Genomic DNA, 17,659 nt, shown 5'->3' on the forward strand with positions numbered 1-17,659 from the left:
TGGAGATGTTTTATAAAACAGCAACTAGTACCGGCTTCACATCTAATCTTTTTTTAGGACTTTACAATTCAAGCATGTTTCCCTACTATTGTTCAAGTTTGTTTCCCTTATTTATGCTTCCAAAATCTCCAAGAACCCCTAATTGATCTCATAAAGTCCAATCCAACTCCAGCTGGACTCCATAGTGCCCAAAATTAGTTTGAAAGTGAGACATGAGACACTGTTTAAAGCCTTTCCTAGCAGACATCAGATGGAACCAGAATATTTATTTCCAGTTTGGGAAACAAAAATTGTCTCCCAGCATTTGAGCAACCAGATGCCTATAATCCTTCTTGACTCTAAATTGGATTGTGTAGCATAGATATGTTTTACAAAATTCTCACATGAATTTACTTTGTTTTTTGAATATAACATATTTTTTCTTAAGTTGAATGGTATTGTCCTTTTTTTTTTTTTTTTGAAGATTTGTTTATTTATTTGAAAGAATTAGAGAGGAAGAGACAGAGGCAGACAGAGAGAGATCTTCCATCCATTGTTTCTCTACCCAAATTGCCACAACAGCTGGAGCCACGCTGGTCTGAAGCTGGGAGACAAGAGTTTCTTCTAGGTCTCCCACGTGTGCGCAGGGGCCCAACGACTTGGGTCATCCTCCACTGCTTTCTCAGGTGCATTACCAGAGGGTTGGATTTAGGAAGTGGAATAGCCGGAACTAGAACCAGCCATCCGTATAGAATTCTGGCACTGTAGGCAGTGGCTTTACCAAATGTGCTACAGCACTGACTCCTATCAGTTTACTTTCAAGAATAAAAAGTGTTAGGATACCTTTTATAAGTGATCGAAGATGGAAGTATTCAAGAAATAACCTTTTTCCATGCTGAAAAAAAAAATGATTAACTTCATCAAAGTTTCACCAATGATAATTCAAGCAGGATACTGTTAAATAGGTATTGCTTCCTTTCAAGAAACTTTAATTAATATAAGCAGATGATTAACATAGAAGATTGACATTTTATCTATGTTTCCAGTTTTAAAAATGTAAACAAAAAATACTAATTTATTTTGTAGAGTCTTTTAAATCATCTCCGTAGTAAATAAGAGACTAACTGAGGTCGCAAATACGATAGAAATTTTTTCATTAGTAAAGCAAGGTAAATTATAGAAATGAAGATAGAGGACTGTAAGGTGAGAATGTATTTGGCAAGCTTGCCTGGAGAACTTGTCAGTTGCCTCTGCTGTATTGTAGCAATGTTTCCACTCAGAATTAGGTCATTCAGTACTGCCATTTCCCCACTTTGTTATTATTTTCCTGAACCTGTCATTTTCCACATCTTAACAATAAAACATTTCAAGGAACAAAAAAAACTTCCTTGTGCTTTTATTATGATAGTTGGAGGCTTACATGAATTTTATTCCTAGGCTATTCTTACAGTATAAAAGTAAAAGCACTTGAATCCGACTAAAAGTTGCCTTTTTATAGCTGTGTGCCCACACGTACACCCTAAATCTAGAGCTGACCTAGAAACCAAAAAGCCTTCCCATTTTAAGTGTTATGCAAAGCTTAGAAACATAATTGAAGTTTATGCTCTATACAGAGAGCGTTAATCTAGATTATAACCAAGAATAGCATTTTATCTTAGACTAAGCCCTAACGAGCAGGTATTTAAGGGGCCGTCAATCATCCTATAAGCACAGAAGAGAAGATGCTGGCAACTGGAACCACAGAACAAGCATCTCCTACAAAAACAGCTTTGATGACACAGGGCCAGATTTTTCAAGTATACTGAAATGTTTAGTGACTTCATGCATAATTTACAAAACTCAGTTTGCTTATTTTGAGTCCCACCTGTGTCACTAAATCAATTTAGTTAAGGATTTTAATTTTAGCTTTTTTGCTTTTGTCTCAACAGTACTAGCCACTCTCATTACTTTGCAGAGTGATCTGACAGAGAAAAAAACTGGATGCAGCCACAGTGATTAATGTTGTCTTTATCTCTGTTTAGAAGAGAAAACGTATACCTTATTTCCACTGAAAAGATGACAGGGGCTAAATGAGAAATGTTTATGAGCACAAACGTGCTTCTAGAAAACAGTGACACTTTGTGACATGTTTCCCAATCACAGATATTTCACTTATGGTATGAAAAATGCAGAATAAATTCCAGAGAGTCTTAATGACAAAATGACTTCAGTTATTGAATTTTTGAGTACGTAGTATGGATATACAATTGAAATTTTTTAAAAGATTATTTATTTGAAAGGTAAAGTGATAGAGAGGGAGAGACGAAGGGTGGAGATGTTCATCTGCTGATCCACTCCCTCAAATGGTTTCAACAGACAGATTTATGGCAGGCCAAAGCCACTAGCCAGGTATTCCATTCTCATCCCCCACGTCAATGGCAAGGATCCAAGTACTGGGGCCATCTTTCCCTGCCTTCTCAGGCATAGTAGCAGGGAGCTGGAGCAGAAGTGGAGCAGCCAGAACTTGAACCTGTACTCTGATATGGGATGTCAGCATTGCAAGCAGCAGTTTAACTCATTGAGCCACCACAAAAGGCCCTTAAAATGAATTTTTGATAAATTCAGTTACCACTAGATCTTCATCATGTTTATTCAGACCTTAAGAGAAAACAATGATTCCTGATAAAGAGAGGTAATAGGATTTATTTTAATGACTTGACATATAAAGTTTCAAGTAAAGACAAAATGTAAAGAAATACTTAATATGCATAAACACAGTAATAATGCACTTAATCTTATAAAATCAAAAATTGTCCAGATAGTGTACTTTTCTTAACACAGGAAAATAGCAATAGACAGATCAAAAGATGAAGAATGAGGAAATCTGAATTTTGGTTCTAGCTTTGAGACAAAGTAGGTATAATAGATACAGTTATAAATATATCTATTACATATTAGACACTTTGTCATAGATTATATGTATATCATCTGTAGTGTTCAGAACAACCTCAAAAAGATGAGGAAGCTAAAACATTGCAACAGTTAAGAACTTTTTATGATTAACATCTAGTAAGAGGCTGGGCTGATATGCTAATGTATGTCACCAGGACTCAAAGCTGTTGATCTCTCTAATAGACTGCTCTGGCCTACAGCTGCTTTTGACGTCCTAATAGCTGTGCTTGTGTACAACATAACTAATTCAATAACAGTGTCATTTGGCTAGGAAGACTGTCTAGGAATTATGAAGTACACATTTAGAAACATAATACGAATCATAGAGCTATAGGTCTTCAAATTGTATTCTTAGGGCAGAAAGTAAATTCCTTCCAAAGAATAAACAACACAGCAATGACTTTTAATTGTTTTTATTTATTACTTTTTAAGCTATTTATTTATTTGAGAGAAAGAGACAAATAGGGACATCTGTTTCACTTTCCAGATGCCAGCAGTAGCCTTCACTTAGACCAAAGCCAAAGCCAGCCTCTCAACCCAGGTCTCCCCCATGAGTTGTAGGAACCCAATCATTTGATCTATCTCTATTGCCTCTGCATTAGCAGGAAGCTATAGTCAAGAGGAGAGCTGGGAAGCAAAATCAGACACTGTGATAGGGAATACAGGTGTTGTAACTGTAGTCTTCACCACTTAGTCAAATGCCCATCCATGTTTAATATTGCTTGTTAAGATGTATTGGGAAAAACACAGTAAGAGACCAGAGGCTGCACTAAGTCACAGCTGAAGCAACTCTGTAAGCTTGGGACACTTCATACAGTTACCAGTGACTCTTGGGAAGAGCTGGATCTTTCGATGCATTTGATGAACATTTTAAACCATACTTGGAAAGAAAGGCACCTATGAACTGCATTTACACACTCATTTAGGATAGTTCATGAATACACAATCCTTTGAAAGTCCGTTCTCCAGTACAGGAACCCTGACTTACTATTTTTTATTCTGTTTCCTCATAAAATGAATGTGTAAGATCCTTTCTGCCACATCAAAAATTCTGAGCGTTGATTCTAAATACTGAGATCAAAAGCTAATTTGAATAGGCAAACAAATAATAAGTCTTGGACATTAAAGGATTAGCTCCTTCAAGAAAACCAGAGAAACACACACACACACACATTTAAGCCAGAGAGTTTATTATAAATAGGATTATTGACTGGTGTGTGACTCTGTCACCAAAACAGGTATAAATTGCTTTATCAGAGTAGGAAAAGTCCAAGAACAATCCATAGTGTGTTGCATGAATTCTTTAACAAAGGTCTACAATTCTGATTTTTAAAAGTAGTAAAGTATATTGTGTCTTTTTTAAATATATATATATTATATATAATATGTTATATGTATTATATATATAATATATACATCAATGTTTGTACCACATAATTAAACCATTCTGGTAAAACCTCCTGTGGTGTCAAATGTCCAAAACAAACCGTACACATAAACAACAAGGTTCATGCAAATTCTGCATATAGCTATACTCTCCTCATAAGGCCTCATAGGATAAATGCCCTTTTTGTTTGCACAAGGAATAGACCCCCCCCCCCTTTTTTTTTTGACAGGCAGAGTTAGACAGTGAGAGAGAGAGAGAAAGGTCTTCCTTCTGTTGGTTCACTCCCCTAATGACCGCTACGGCCGGCGCTGTGCCGATCCGAAGCCAGGAGTGGGGTGCTTCTTCCCAGTCTCCCATGTGGGTGCAGGGGCCCAAGCACTTGGGGCATCCTCTGCTGCCCTCTCGGGCCACAGCAGAGAGCTGGACTGGAAGAGGAGCAACCGGGACAGAATCCGGCGCCCCAACCGGGACTAGAATCTGGGGTGCCAGTGCCGCAGGCGGAGTATTAGCCAAGTGAGCCACGGTGCCGGCCCTATTCTGGTCTTAGTCTATTTGAACTGCTGGAGTGAAATACCAAAGACTAGGTGATGGATATCTCATAGCTGGGGAGACCAGAAAGTCCAAGTTTAAGGTTCTGCTTGCCTCAGTGTCTGGTAAGAGCCTGGTCACTTGGCTTTCAAAATTGTGCCTGTTGCCATGATGGTAGCAAATGGAGAGGACTGCTGCTTTCTCACATGGTGGAAATGTCAGCAAAGGGGAGAACCCAATCCCTCACTCTCCTTTGTATTGACCTCAGTCCCATCAGTGACTTCCTAACAGCCCCACCTCTCAGTACTGTCACAATGACGGGCAATGATGTTTCAACGTTTGAATTTTGGAGGACACATTCAGACCATAGCAGTCTGTTTTATTTTCTGTTATGTGAGGGGCATATATTTAACTTTATTCATTTAGTTTCTTCAGTGGGAACCTTCTTACAAGGGCCCATGTGCTTCTTTCCTGTTAAAGCATCCTAGGCTCTTATTGCTTCTGATGAGCTTGCTGGGGTAAGTCACTGTGCCTTTGTTTCTAGGATTATTAATTGTGCCTACATCCTAGAATCACTAGGAGGTTTAAATGAATTAACATATACAGCCGTTATAAGGGCTGGCAACAAGAAAATGTTTAATAAATTCAAGGAACTGTTAAAACTGTCATTGGTGTCACAAACTTTACAAGCACCACCACTGCAGATGGATTCTTTTATCCTCTGATGGAATTCCTTTTGCATATGATCTATGGAAAAATTAATCTCCAAAAGCAAAACTGCATACATTCAGAGTACTCTGTGAAGCAGAAGAACATATTGGTGCTTGATAAATGGAAATCAGGCCCATAATATCATTATAGATTTCAACAGGGAAAAGAATGTGTTCTTTTTAATGGAAATTAAAAATATATCATCTGTTGTTTGATTTGCATAATAGGAGCAGTTAAAAAATCTAAATATAAATAATATAGATGGTGTTACAACAACTTGATTATTTGTACAATGGGCAATTTAGCACCTTAAAAATGAGTAAGCAGCTCACAGTCACTTCCCCTAAGATGAATCTAATTAAAAAATAAATCAAGACAAGAAGTTACAGATGTTCCTGTATTGTGTAGATTCACCATTTGTCATTACAATAGTGCCCACTTTTGAGTAGTGAACTCGCAGAGTTCAATGGGTAAAGTCTAAAGTCTATACCAACTCATTAAAAACAGCTGTCAGCACTTGTTAACATAGTCTCCAATTTCGCACTTTAAGCTCAATTGTAAAGTATCTTTTTCCTCTTTTTCAACCTATATATAGTGACCTGATGTATTTCCAATAAATAGAAACAAAACCAGTGAAATGACCCCAAATAAAATAAGGTAATACAGTCTACCCAGCATTTTCTAATAGAAAAGTAATTATAGTGACTATAAGTATTCCATATCAAGTTTCAATATCTGTTCCATATCAAAGTATTAGAATTATTTTCTCCAGGGAAGAAGTCCTCTGATAGTTGCCACTGGTTCTTTCCCACATCAGTTCAGTGAGAATGATCTTTTTTGTCTCCCTGTAACTCCCCTTCATTCCTAGTCACCAGGGAATGGTTTATGGCCACCTGTTGTTTTAGTTTGCTTTGAAATCCTACTTAAAATACTAAAGTAGCTTTGTTAAATTTGTATATAATTATATAGTTTTTAATCAATCACAAAATTGGTTGAGTTCATTTTCTACATTGTTCATATCAGTCATTGATTTTGGCTGAAATATGTTCCTTTATTTTTTAATTTTTATTTAAGGTGTACAAATGTCACATTATTTCATATATACAGATTTTTTTTTTCTAAATTTATTTGACAGGTAGAGTTACAGACAGTGAGAGAAAGAGAGAGAAAGGTCTTCCCTCCGTTGGTTCACTCCCCAAATGGCTGCTGTGGCCGGCGCTGCGCCAATCCAAAGCCAGGAGCCAGGTGTTTCTTCCTGGTCTCCCATGAGGGTGCAGGGACCCAAGCATTTGGGCCATTCTCCACTGCCCTCCCGGGCCACAGCAAAGAGCTGGACTGGAAGAGGAGCAACCGGGACTAGAACCTTGCACCCATATAGGATGCCGGGCGCCACAGGAGGAGGATTAACCAAGTGAGCCATGGCGCCAGCCCCATATATACAGATTTAAGAACATAGATACATCGCATCCTACCCTCCTCCTTCTCTTACTCCCCCTCTTAATTTTTATAAATAACTACTTTCAGTTTACTTTAGACTCATAAGACTAACCCTACACTAAGTAAAGCATTCGGCAAATAGTAAGAAGAAAAATAAAAAACAAATTGTTCCTCGATAGTAGAGACAAGTGCTGTAAATAATCATTGAATTTCAAAATGTCAATTTCACTCCTATACATTACTTTTTGGTACTCTATTGGTTACCACATATCAGGGAAAACATATGGTATTTGTCTTTTGAGGACTGGCTTATTTCACTAAATATAATGGTTTCTAGTTGCATCCATTTTGTTGCAAAAGACAGGACTTCATTCTTTATTATGTCTGAGCAGTATTCCGTACTGTATTATACCATAATTTCTTTATCTAGTCTTCAATTGATGAATAGCCAGGTTGATTCCGTATCTTAGCTATTGTGAATTAAACTGCAGTAAACATGGGGGTTACAGATAACTCTTAATATCCTGATTTCATTTCCCTTTAGTAAATTCCCAGTAGTGGGATTCCTGGGTCCATATGGTATCTGAGGTATCGCCATACTGTCTTCCACAATAGCTGTACAAGTTTATATTCCCACCACCAGTGGATTAGGGTACCTTTTTCCCCACATTCTCACCAGCATTTATTTGTTGATTTCTGTATGAGAGCCATTCTAACTTGGGTGAGGTGAAACCTCATTGTGGTTTTGATTTGCATTTACCTGATGGCTAGTGATCCTGAGCATCTTTTTATGTGTCTGTTGGCCATTTCAATTTTCTCTTTTGAACTTTGAAATTGAACTTGCCTGTTCAAGTCCTTGGCTCATTTCTTAACTGTTTTTTTGTTTTGTTGCTGTTTAGTTTCTTGAGCTCTTTCTAGATCCTGGATATTAATCCTTTATCAGTTTCATAGTTTGCAAATATTTTCTCCCATTCTGACCATTGCCTCTTTGCTGAATGTTTCCTTTGCAGTGCACAAGCTTATCAGCTTGATATAATCCCATTTGTCTGTTTTGGCTTTGGTTGCCTGTGCTTCGCCTTTGCCTATATCAATGTCTTGCAGAGTTTCCCCAAAGTTCTCCTTTAGTAATTTGATGTTATTGGGTCATAGATTTATTGATCCATTTTGAGATGATTTTTATATAAGGTGTAAAATAGTTTCTTGTTTCATACTTCTGCATACAGAGATCCAGTTTTCCCAGAACCATTTATCGAAGAGATTTTCTCCAGGTATTGACTTTAACGCCTTTTTCAAAGATTAGTTTGTTACAGATGCTTGGATTGATTTCTGGGGTTCCTATTCTGTTCCATTGGCCTACATGTCTATTTTGGTACAAGAACTAAGCTGTTTTGATTATAACTGCCCTATAGTATGTCTTGAAATCTGGTATTGTGATGCCTCCAGCTTTGTTTTTGTTGTATAAAATTGCTTTGGCTAGTCAGGATCTCTTGTGTTTCCATATAAATTTTGGCATCATTTTTTTTTTAGTTCTGAGAAGAATGTCATTGGTATTTTGATTGGGATTGCATTGACTCTATAAATTGCTTTTGGTAGTGTGGAAACTTTGATGATACTAATTCTTCGAATCTATGAACATGGAAGACTTTTCCATTTTTGTGTCTTTCTATATTTCTTTCTTTTATGTTTTGTAATCTTCATCATAGAGATCTTTCATGTCCTTGGTTAAGTGAATTTGAAAGTATTGATTTTTTTGTAGCTATTGTGAATGGGATTGATATTTGAAGTTCTTTCTCAGCCATGGAATTCCTTCAGCATTCAGTTTTTCATTTTTCAAGTTAATTGTCTGTGTGAAATGTAATCCTTTTATTTCAGTTTTTTTTTTTTCAAAATATAAGCATTTCCACTTTTGAAGAGCAGGAGATAGAAAAAAAATTTTTATTGTTTTTTTAAAATTTCCTTTGATTTGAAAAACAGAGACAGTGGCACATGGAGAGAGATCTTCCATGTGCTGGCTCACTCCACAAATGCCAGCAAAGAGCCATGCTGAAGCCAGGAGCCTGAAACTCAACTCTGGTCTCTATGAATGGTAGGAAAACAAGAACTTGAACCATCACTTCTGTTGCCTGCCAGGGTACACATTAGCAGGAAGCTGAATTGGAAATAGTGTAGGCAGGGCTTGAACCAGGCACTCATTATGGGCTGAAAGTGTCCCAAGTGGTTACATAACCACTATGCCAAGCATTCTCCCTGGACATTTTTATATATTAATTTGTCTTAAATAATAAGCTATATGATACTTAGCCTCGGAAACTTGGAACAGTTCCACAGGGTAAAAACTGTCTTCACTCTTTGTAAAAACTGTCTAATAAGAGGTGTTTTCACACATGTACACAGTCATGCAAGTGTTGTGGGGATCTGTTATTCCCTAACTTCTATCTTAATCTATACCTGCTGATGTTTCTTATTCAGAAAAAAGAAAAAGCATTTTTAAGGCGTGTCTGTTTGTATTGTTTTTCTTTTCTTTACTCCTGTTGAAAAGAAGCTAATCAAATAATAAATTAGAAAGTTCAGGTAATGAGTTTATTTTTACCTATAATGTCTTTAGTTATTAGGATTTTTTCCCGTTTTTATTGTACATCGATGCAGATTACTCAAATGAGTCATTGCTTCATTACTCTGAGGTTATAAAGAAACCTACAGTGTCATCTGTAGTATGGCTCTGTTAGAATTCAAGGCACAGGTTGTAGATGACTGGAAAGATGTAAAATAATTAATTTTGTCTGCTCTGCTATTTGTTTTTGAATACATAAGGTGGAAAGATATTTTCAACTTTTGGAATTACTTCCTATCAATAGATTAATTAGGAATGTGTGGGCTTATTTCATTTCTGCTTATCACATCAGTCATAATAACAACCAATAGTCATGTGCATTTTAGAAATTTCAAATGCATTGACTCATTCAACCCTCACAGGTGTTGATGATGGGGGTTCATCTATTAGTGTTGAAGGGAGTGAAGATTTGAATATTTCTTACAGACACAGTTCCTATAGTTTTATTCTGTGCTTGATTCTGACTACTTTGTTGCTTGATGAAGCCCTAGAATAACTATTCTTATTAATATAAGCTAATTGCACCAAGGCAATCTGATGTGGTTGAAAAGATGTACCACAGTAGCCCAAAGTATGCTTTATTTTAGGGTAAAATCCTCTCTAAGTAAAATTGACATCCTCTCTGTCACAGATGCTCGTAACACCCCCAACACCTATAGCTGGTCTTGCAGTGTATTCAAAGATGGTTCAATTGCACACCTCTCTCCCTGTGTCCTGGAAGCCCAGCCTCCTCAGCAGTACAGAGGTGTAGAAAATGAAACAGAGGGGACATGGGAAAACAAGGTGGTGTAGGTTGAGTTCACACACTCTAAATATTAACCATTCTCCCATTAGTTCATAATAATGAGTTACAATACCCACAGAGCAAGGCATGCTTCTCTTTTAAAAAAAAGAAAAAGAAAAAAGAAAATACCATGCATTTTATAGAAACATTTGCTAAGCTGTAACTATATCAGGTGATGCCATGGCAAATAATACATATGAATTTGCAAGGAAAGATTTTTTCTCTGATGAGTTGCAAAGAAGAATCATTCATTTTGCCATTTCTGATGTAGCCATGGTGGCTGCTTTGGTATAAGAGAAGGGCAAAGAAGGCCTGTGTCCTTTAGCATTAAATGAATTTAATCATAAGTTGCTATTAAATGTTTTCTTTCTATTTTCTAATTTTGCTGGTATCACCAAAGTCAACCTTTTTTTCTGCATAATGGGATGTAAAAATTAGAAACTAGGTCTGAAACAGCATTTTGTGGTGGTTCAGTGTTTTGCTGTGTTGGAGTAGAGAAGAGGACATTATTTACTAAATAACAGGTGACATTTTTTTTCTGTTGGGTTCTGAGTACTGTTGTCATATGGCAGGGAATAAACTGGTTTACCAAAAACCAGATTTGTTGTTGACATGAGCATCATTTCATTAAGGATTTTTAGAACCAAAAGGAAATGAAAGTATCTGGGTTTTGAAGGCACTGTGTATGTTGGAGCAGGGTAAACCTCTCATCTGCATGCCCATCTCCATCTGTAGTGCAGCACATCTGTCTGTGGGAGCCACGAAGGGGATTCTGCGCCTCCTCCAAGGCTGCTGCTTCTCATGCTCAGCTCCTGAGCTCCAGGGAGAGCATCTGGCTCTGAACAGACCACCTCCTAGCCTGGTACCACCAAGCCCTCCTGTTTTTCATTTTGTTTACTTTTTACCCCACCGGATTCCAGTCACTGTCTCTTAAAAAACAATCTGATCAGAGATAGGAGCAATAGGAATCAGTGAGAACGAGTATCAGAGTGTGTGCCTCCCTAATCACAGAAACACCAGCATCTATCCTAAAATAACTGCAGAGACTTCCCAGTCCAGGAGGCTTAAGAACGGCACAGAAAGACATCTTATTTTAGAACTGCAAAGGTCTCCAGGGAGTCAGTTTGTCCAGTGTGCCTTGTTTAGCAGATAAATAATCAGAGATCTGGACAAGTTGAACAACTTGCCAAATGTCGAAGAGAAGACTACCAGCAGCCCAAGTCAGGTCCCAGCACCTGGGTACTTTCTCTCTATTTTTGGTAAATGCTTATTAGTATTTTTCCAAGACTTTAAAATTGCACACATGACTTTCTACAGTTTGATATGACGCAAAAGTGCAAGTATGCTCTTAAGATTCCTTAATTTTACTTGGATAAAATAATCCATGTACTATTTTGGATCCTGCTGTTGCACTGGACATCAGGTGCACACATTATTACAAATTCTTAATGACAAACTCATCCCATTCAACAAGAGAAATCTTTTTAAATCATGTTACTGTCTGACCAAAAAAATCTAATCCATAGCAACTTTGAGTGTTCTCTTTCTGTTTTTTGTTGTTATTTTTAAGAAAGCCACATGACCCCATTAGTTCTCAAATTAACAGAACACACCTTATGTTAACCTTGCTATGACAAAACAGCTCAGACATTGCAACATCACTTTCAAGGTTTGATACATTAATTATTCATCATGAACAAAGATAGTAGCTGTATCTTTCCAAGGATTCCCCTCTCCTCTTTGTACTCAAACATATGCAGAAGCAATGTGATGAAGCCTGTCCCTTTTACTCTCACGCTTATATGAAGAAAAGGCATTGTTCTTGTGTTGTGAAGTCCTGATAAAATTTCTAGGGTTTTGCAGATAACTGAGTCCAAAGCCCAGGCCCAGGCTAATTTATCAGCTGAAAAATGTAACTAGCAATTGCCAGCAAATCAGAGCCTTAAACTTGCCTAACTTTGTTCTAGTTGTGGTTTGCTAGGGCTTGTTGTATATGAAGAGCACAGAATCTCAGCATTCCCAGTCATTCACTTCATCACAATCTCTGTTAGTTTTAAAGGCTTGAGTTTATAGCTCCAGGTTTAAGCACAAAGACTACCTATAAATATGTAAAGAATATTTTAAACTGCCACAATAAAGAACAGACCATTAACAGATGAAATACACTATGACCCAGGAATGGATCATACTGGTGTAACACAAAAAATAAGTGGATCTAGCCTCAGGTTTCTCATGTGAAAAATTAGTGTAATGATTATTTATGGTGTTGGACTGTTTGCATGAGTACTATTAATTGGATAATGCACATGAAATAATACATAAGAAAGCATGAAAACCTACTCACTTTTACAAATGCAGTCAATCCATGAGCTCCCAGGAAAGAGCAGGTCTTACGTCAAGCTATACTTTTTCACCAGTAAAACCAACTAACCCCAGGAGACATGTCTTGTAGAAAAGACCAGCGTGTTCTAACATTTGAACTATGGGTAGCAGAAGTCAAACATCTTGGTCAAACACCTCTTATGTTAATAATTCCTTCCCCTACCACAAATAGAAAATCCAAAGCAAGAACTCCTATTATAAAACTTCTCTTTGACTGCAAGAAATAAAAGCAATCAATTAATTCATAGGAATTCTGCGTTCTTTTATTACTACATTTTAAGTTAGATTTGTATCCATAATAGCCCCAGAGGAATTCAGTTAATTCTCACACACTTTGCTTGGATCAGTAGTGCAGTCTGCTTAGTGTTGCATTAGCAGATGCGAGTCGTTTTCTGGATAAGGCACAAAATTAAAAACTAAATAAACAAATAAGCATTATTTGCAGATCATTCCTAAAACATGAAAGGATTTTATAGAGATACCCTTCCTGCAGAAACCTTCTAATTAAGAGTTACTGAAGAACCATTCCATGGCACGAAAGCATTCAGAAAACTAGCGTGTTGTGTGTCTTACAGGGTTGGTTGAAAAATCTTTCTAAATATGTCTTCACTGAAGACTGGGGTTTCTTCTACTTAAAACAGAGTGCTGTTTAACTTTAGCTTCCAATCTGGGGTTAATATTCGTAGAAGGACAAGTCACCTTTTCATTCATACTTCTGCAGTTTGTTATGTTAGGTTGGATGAATACAGGAATCAATAGATTGCAGACCTAGTGGGGAATGTGGCAGCCTGTCACATCTCCATGTTGCTGAGGATGTGAGGGAGAAGTTGCCGACATATGTTTCTATCAGAGCCAGTAAAAGGATTTGCCACAAGGAGGCTTTCATTCTAGATAGTATATCCATACAGATATGTATCAAAATAGAAAGGGAACCTCATCATTATGTTCACTATATAAACATTAGCCTAATAATTAGTAGACATTAAGGTTCTGTTTCTAATTTTCTTATGTGCCAAATATCATGCCCTACATTCTTTTTTTTTTTTTTTTTTTTTTTTTTGACAGAGTGGATAGAGAGAGAGAGAGACAGAGAGAAAGGTCTTCCTTTTTGCCGTTGGTTCACTCTCCAATGGCCGCTGCGGCCGGCGCATCGCACTGATCCAAAGCCAGGAGCCAGGTGCCTCTCCTGGTCTCCCATGCAGGTGCAGGGCCCAAGCACTTGGGCCATCCTCCACTGCCTTCCCGGGCCATAGCAGAGAGCTGGCCTGGAAGAGGGGCAACCGGGATAGAATCCGGCGCCCCAACAGGGACTAGAACTGGGTGTGCCGGCGCCGCAAGGTGGAGGATTAGCCTGTTAAGCCACGGTGCCAGCCCATGCCCTACATTCTTAACTGTTTAGTGATACAGCATTGATCCTGGGTGCCCAGTGGACTTCAGACAGAATTTTTGTCTCCTTGTCCCTTATCCCATGGAAGTGCAACTAGTATCAATAACAGCCCCATCCCCTACTCAAAATATCCATTGTTAAAACTTGAGAAGTATGTTAGATGGCCCAAGTGCTTGGGCCCTGCACCCCATGGGAGACCAGGAGAAGCACCTGGCTCCTGCCTTCAGATCAGCGCGATGCGCCGGTCGCGGCAGCCATTGGAGGGTGAACCAATGGCAAAGGAAGACCTTTCTCTCTCTCTCTCACTGTCCACTCTGCCTGTCAAAAAAAAAAAAAATAGTTACATCATAACTGAAAATTTCACACAAAGAGGCTTGGATGGGTCTGATTCCCTTCCTTTAGTGATGGTATTCATATGATTTCCCACAGGTTCTCAGTGCATTGTCAAGACATGTTTGTTACCCTTGATAAAAGGGGGAATGTTGCAACGCCCACCTGATACGTTTTCTGAGTCAATTACTACAGATTTCTGCATTCTGAATTTTGCTGGGAGAAAAAGTTTTCGATATGTTGGCAGCTGAGTGAGGCACTTAGCCAGAATCCTTTTTATCAATTCTCTAATGTTGTTAACTGCTAAATTAAAATGGTGAGAATGGGCTTTTCCTGTGTTGTAATTTGGATTCCTACTTGACCTAGAACCAGATCTTGTGAACGTGTAAGATGAGTGTGCTTCATAGTAGCTGTAACATAAAGATTTTATTTAAAGTGCCCTTTGAATCTACAATAATTTGGTATCAGGGTGGAAAAGGATCTTTATCAACAAAGGGCTGCCAGAACCCCAACTGCTTCTTGAGTAGCTATAATAGATGAATAATGTTACAACCAACCGTGCATTTCAGTTTTTGCTCAAAAGGCTTTTCAGCTAACGCTGGTGGTATTCCATATCTGTGTGTTCATCTCAGAGCAGATTAGTTTCCATCTGACTTTCATTACTTTCCTTGAGAGGATCAGTTTTACAACTCAAATGAGAAAAGCAGTCAAAGTAATTGCAAGTGGCAATCAGTGAAATATAACAATTTGAGCTTGGGAACATATGTTCCATTACAAAGAAAAAAAATGTTTTCCCATAATTCCAGGACTCATATTTTCCCAAGGCTAGAAGGGACTATGCACAGGTTTTAGCACTAACTCCTGTAGCACACTAATATCCTTGGGAAGTGCTTGTTCCCCTCCAGGGATAGGCAACTCATTACCTTCCAAAGAAACCTATTTTCTTTTTGACTCTGACTATTTGAAAGTTTTTTATTGTATTGAAGGTGAAATTCATCCCTCTGTAGTTACATCCTTCAGAATTGAAAAACTTTGATCTCAACAGAATAAATGTAACCCTCTCTTCAGATACTCACATCCCCTGTCCCCTACTACTACCTTATCCTATCCTGGGCTGTAATATGCATTCCTTTCTCAAATGGAATAGATTTTATTTCCTTAATCATTTTTCCCACTGTCCTTGGAAGTTTAGATGACCTATATCCTTCTAAATACATTGTTCTGATTAAAAGAAAGAATAAAAAAGGCCGGCGCCATGGCTTAACAGGCTAATCCTCCGCCTTGCTGCGCCGGCACACCGGGTTCTAGTCCCGGTTGGGGTGCCAGATTCTATCCCGGTTGCCCCTCTTCCAGGCCAGCTCTCTGCTGTGGCCCGGGAAGGCAGTGGAGGATGGCCCAAGTGCTTGGGCCCTGCACCTGCATGGGAGACCAGGAGAAGCACCTGGCTCCTGGCTTCAGATCAGCGCGATGCACCAGCCGCAGCGGCCATTGGAGAGTGAACCAACGGCAAAAAGGAAGACCTTTCTCTCTCTCCCTCTCTATCCACTCTACCTGTCAAAAAATAAATAAATAAATAAATAAATAAATAAATAAATAAAAACAGAAGGAGGAGGGAAGGTTGGGTGGGAAGTATCACTATACTCCTAAATTCGCATATAAGAAATACCTGAAATATATTCATCTTATATAAATAAAAAGTTATAAGAATGCATTGTTCTGAAGGAAAAAAATTAAATCAAAATATATACATTACATTACAGCTCTGACACTTATTAAATATTGGAACTGAGGCAAACTACTTTTTTCACTAAGGATAGCAAAGGTGAATAAAGACACATGGTCCAGTGGTGGAAACAGGCCATTAGCAATTTAGCATTTACATGATTTCATCTGATAACAAGTAGTATAAAGAATTGTCAAAGGAGTTCTGAGGTCCCAGGGTACTTAACTACAGGCCTTCTGAGATGTTAACAGTGTTTTATGGAGAGAAGGCAATAGAGATATGTTCTAGGATGTGGATGGAGTTCAACTGGGAGAGCAGTGTTTCTGTGAGCTAAAGCAGATCACTGTTGAGGGCAACGAGGTGAGTAGAACGAGTGTGGAGAAGTGCAGAGCTTTCTGGGCAATGTTGAGAGCTTGGATTTTTTTTTTTTTAATTTTTTTGAAAGTGTAATGTGAAACTGTTGTTGTATTTGAAGATGTTACAGTTTCTGAACTATGTTTTTTCAAATTACTCCTATCCTAGATACAGACTGAAGGGAACAAAAGTAAAAGTGAAACCATTAATTATGAGGCAATTTTCATAATCCTACAGAATTTCATGTACTACTTCCAGCCGCCCTGTGGGTTTAAATGAGAAGGAATAAATCAGAGAGGTTGACTGTGATTAAACCTGACTCTATCAATTGGAGCAACATGGCCAAGTTTTTATCTTAGATAGATAGATTTAATTATTTATTTGAAAAGCAAACTTTCAGAGAGATCTTCAATCCATTGGTTCACTCCGCAAATGCTCACAAGGGCCAGTGCTAGACCAGGCCACAGCCAGGAGCCTGGAGTTCCATCCAGGTCTCTGAGTGGCAGTGGCCCAAGTGCTAGCCATCTTCTGCTGCTTTCCTAGGGACATTAGCAGGAGCTGGAAATGGAAGTGGAACAGCTGGGTCTTGAATCAGTGCTCATATGGGATGCCAGCGTCTCAGGCAGTGGCTTAAAACACTGCTCCATAACACCAGTCCAAGCCACATTTTATGTGTGCACTTCAGTTTCCTCTTTAAGGAAGGATGATCATAGAGTTGCTCTGAGGATTCAGTGAGTGTATATGTGAATTTCCTCTTTGCTAAACCTGCAAAGGATTTTTCACTATCGTGACACAGTCTATACTCTATTGCATTTTCAGACTCAGACATTCTTTTGTTTAGCTTTTGTCTGGGAATGAGGAAGAATATACAGAATAATGTGACCATATTCTTTATATTCCTTTGTGAATTATTATTATTTTTTTTTTGCTGATGCAACAGAGAAAGCAGACAGTCTATAAGAGAAGAGGCACTCCATGGAGTAACTGCTGTATTTTTCTGTCTTTAGTAACCCACTTTGTCATATTATAAAGACCTTATTCCTTGAACATTGTGTTCTTTTAAACATGATATTGTTTTTAATCTTATTCAGAATCTGAAATTCAATATATTGTGA

General features: G+C 38.1%; 1 protein-coding gene across 1 annotated transcript in view; it reads left to right on the forward strand.

Moving 5' to 3' along the window:
* The window catches only part of PTPRD (protein tyrosine phosphatase receptor type D), a 428,560-nt gene that overhangs the window by 352,953 nt on the left and 57,948 nt on the right, over positions 1-17,659 (forward strand). The gene's annotated exons all lie outside the window — the stretch shown is intronic.

This window comes from Lepus europaeus, chromosome 12 (genome assembly GCF_033115175.1).
Source record: "Lepus europaeus isolate LE1 chromosome 12, mLepTim1.pri, whole genome shotgun sequence".
NCBI lineage: Eukaryota > Metazoa > Chordata > Mammalia > Lagomorpha > Leporidae > Lepus > Lepus europaeus.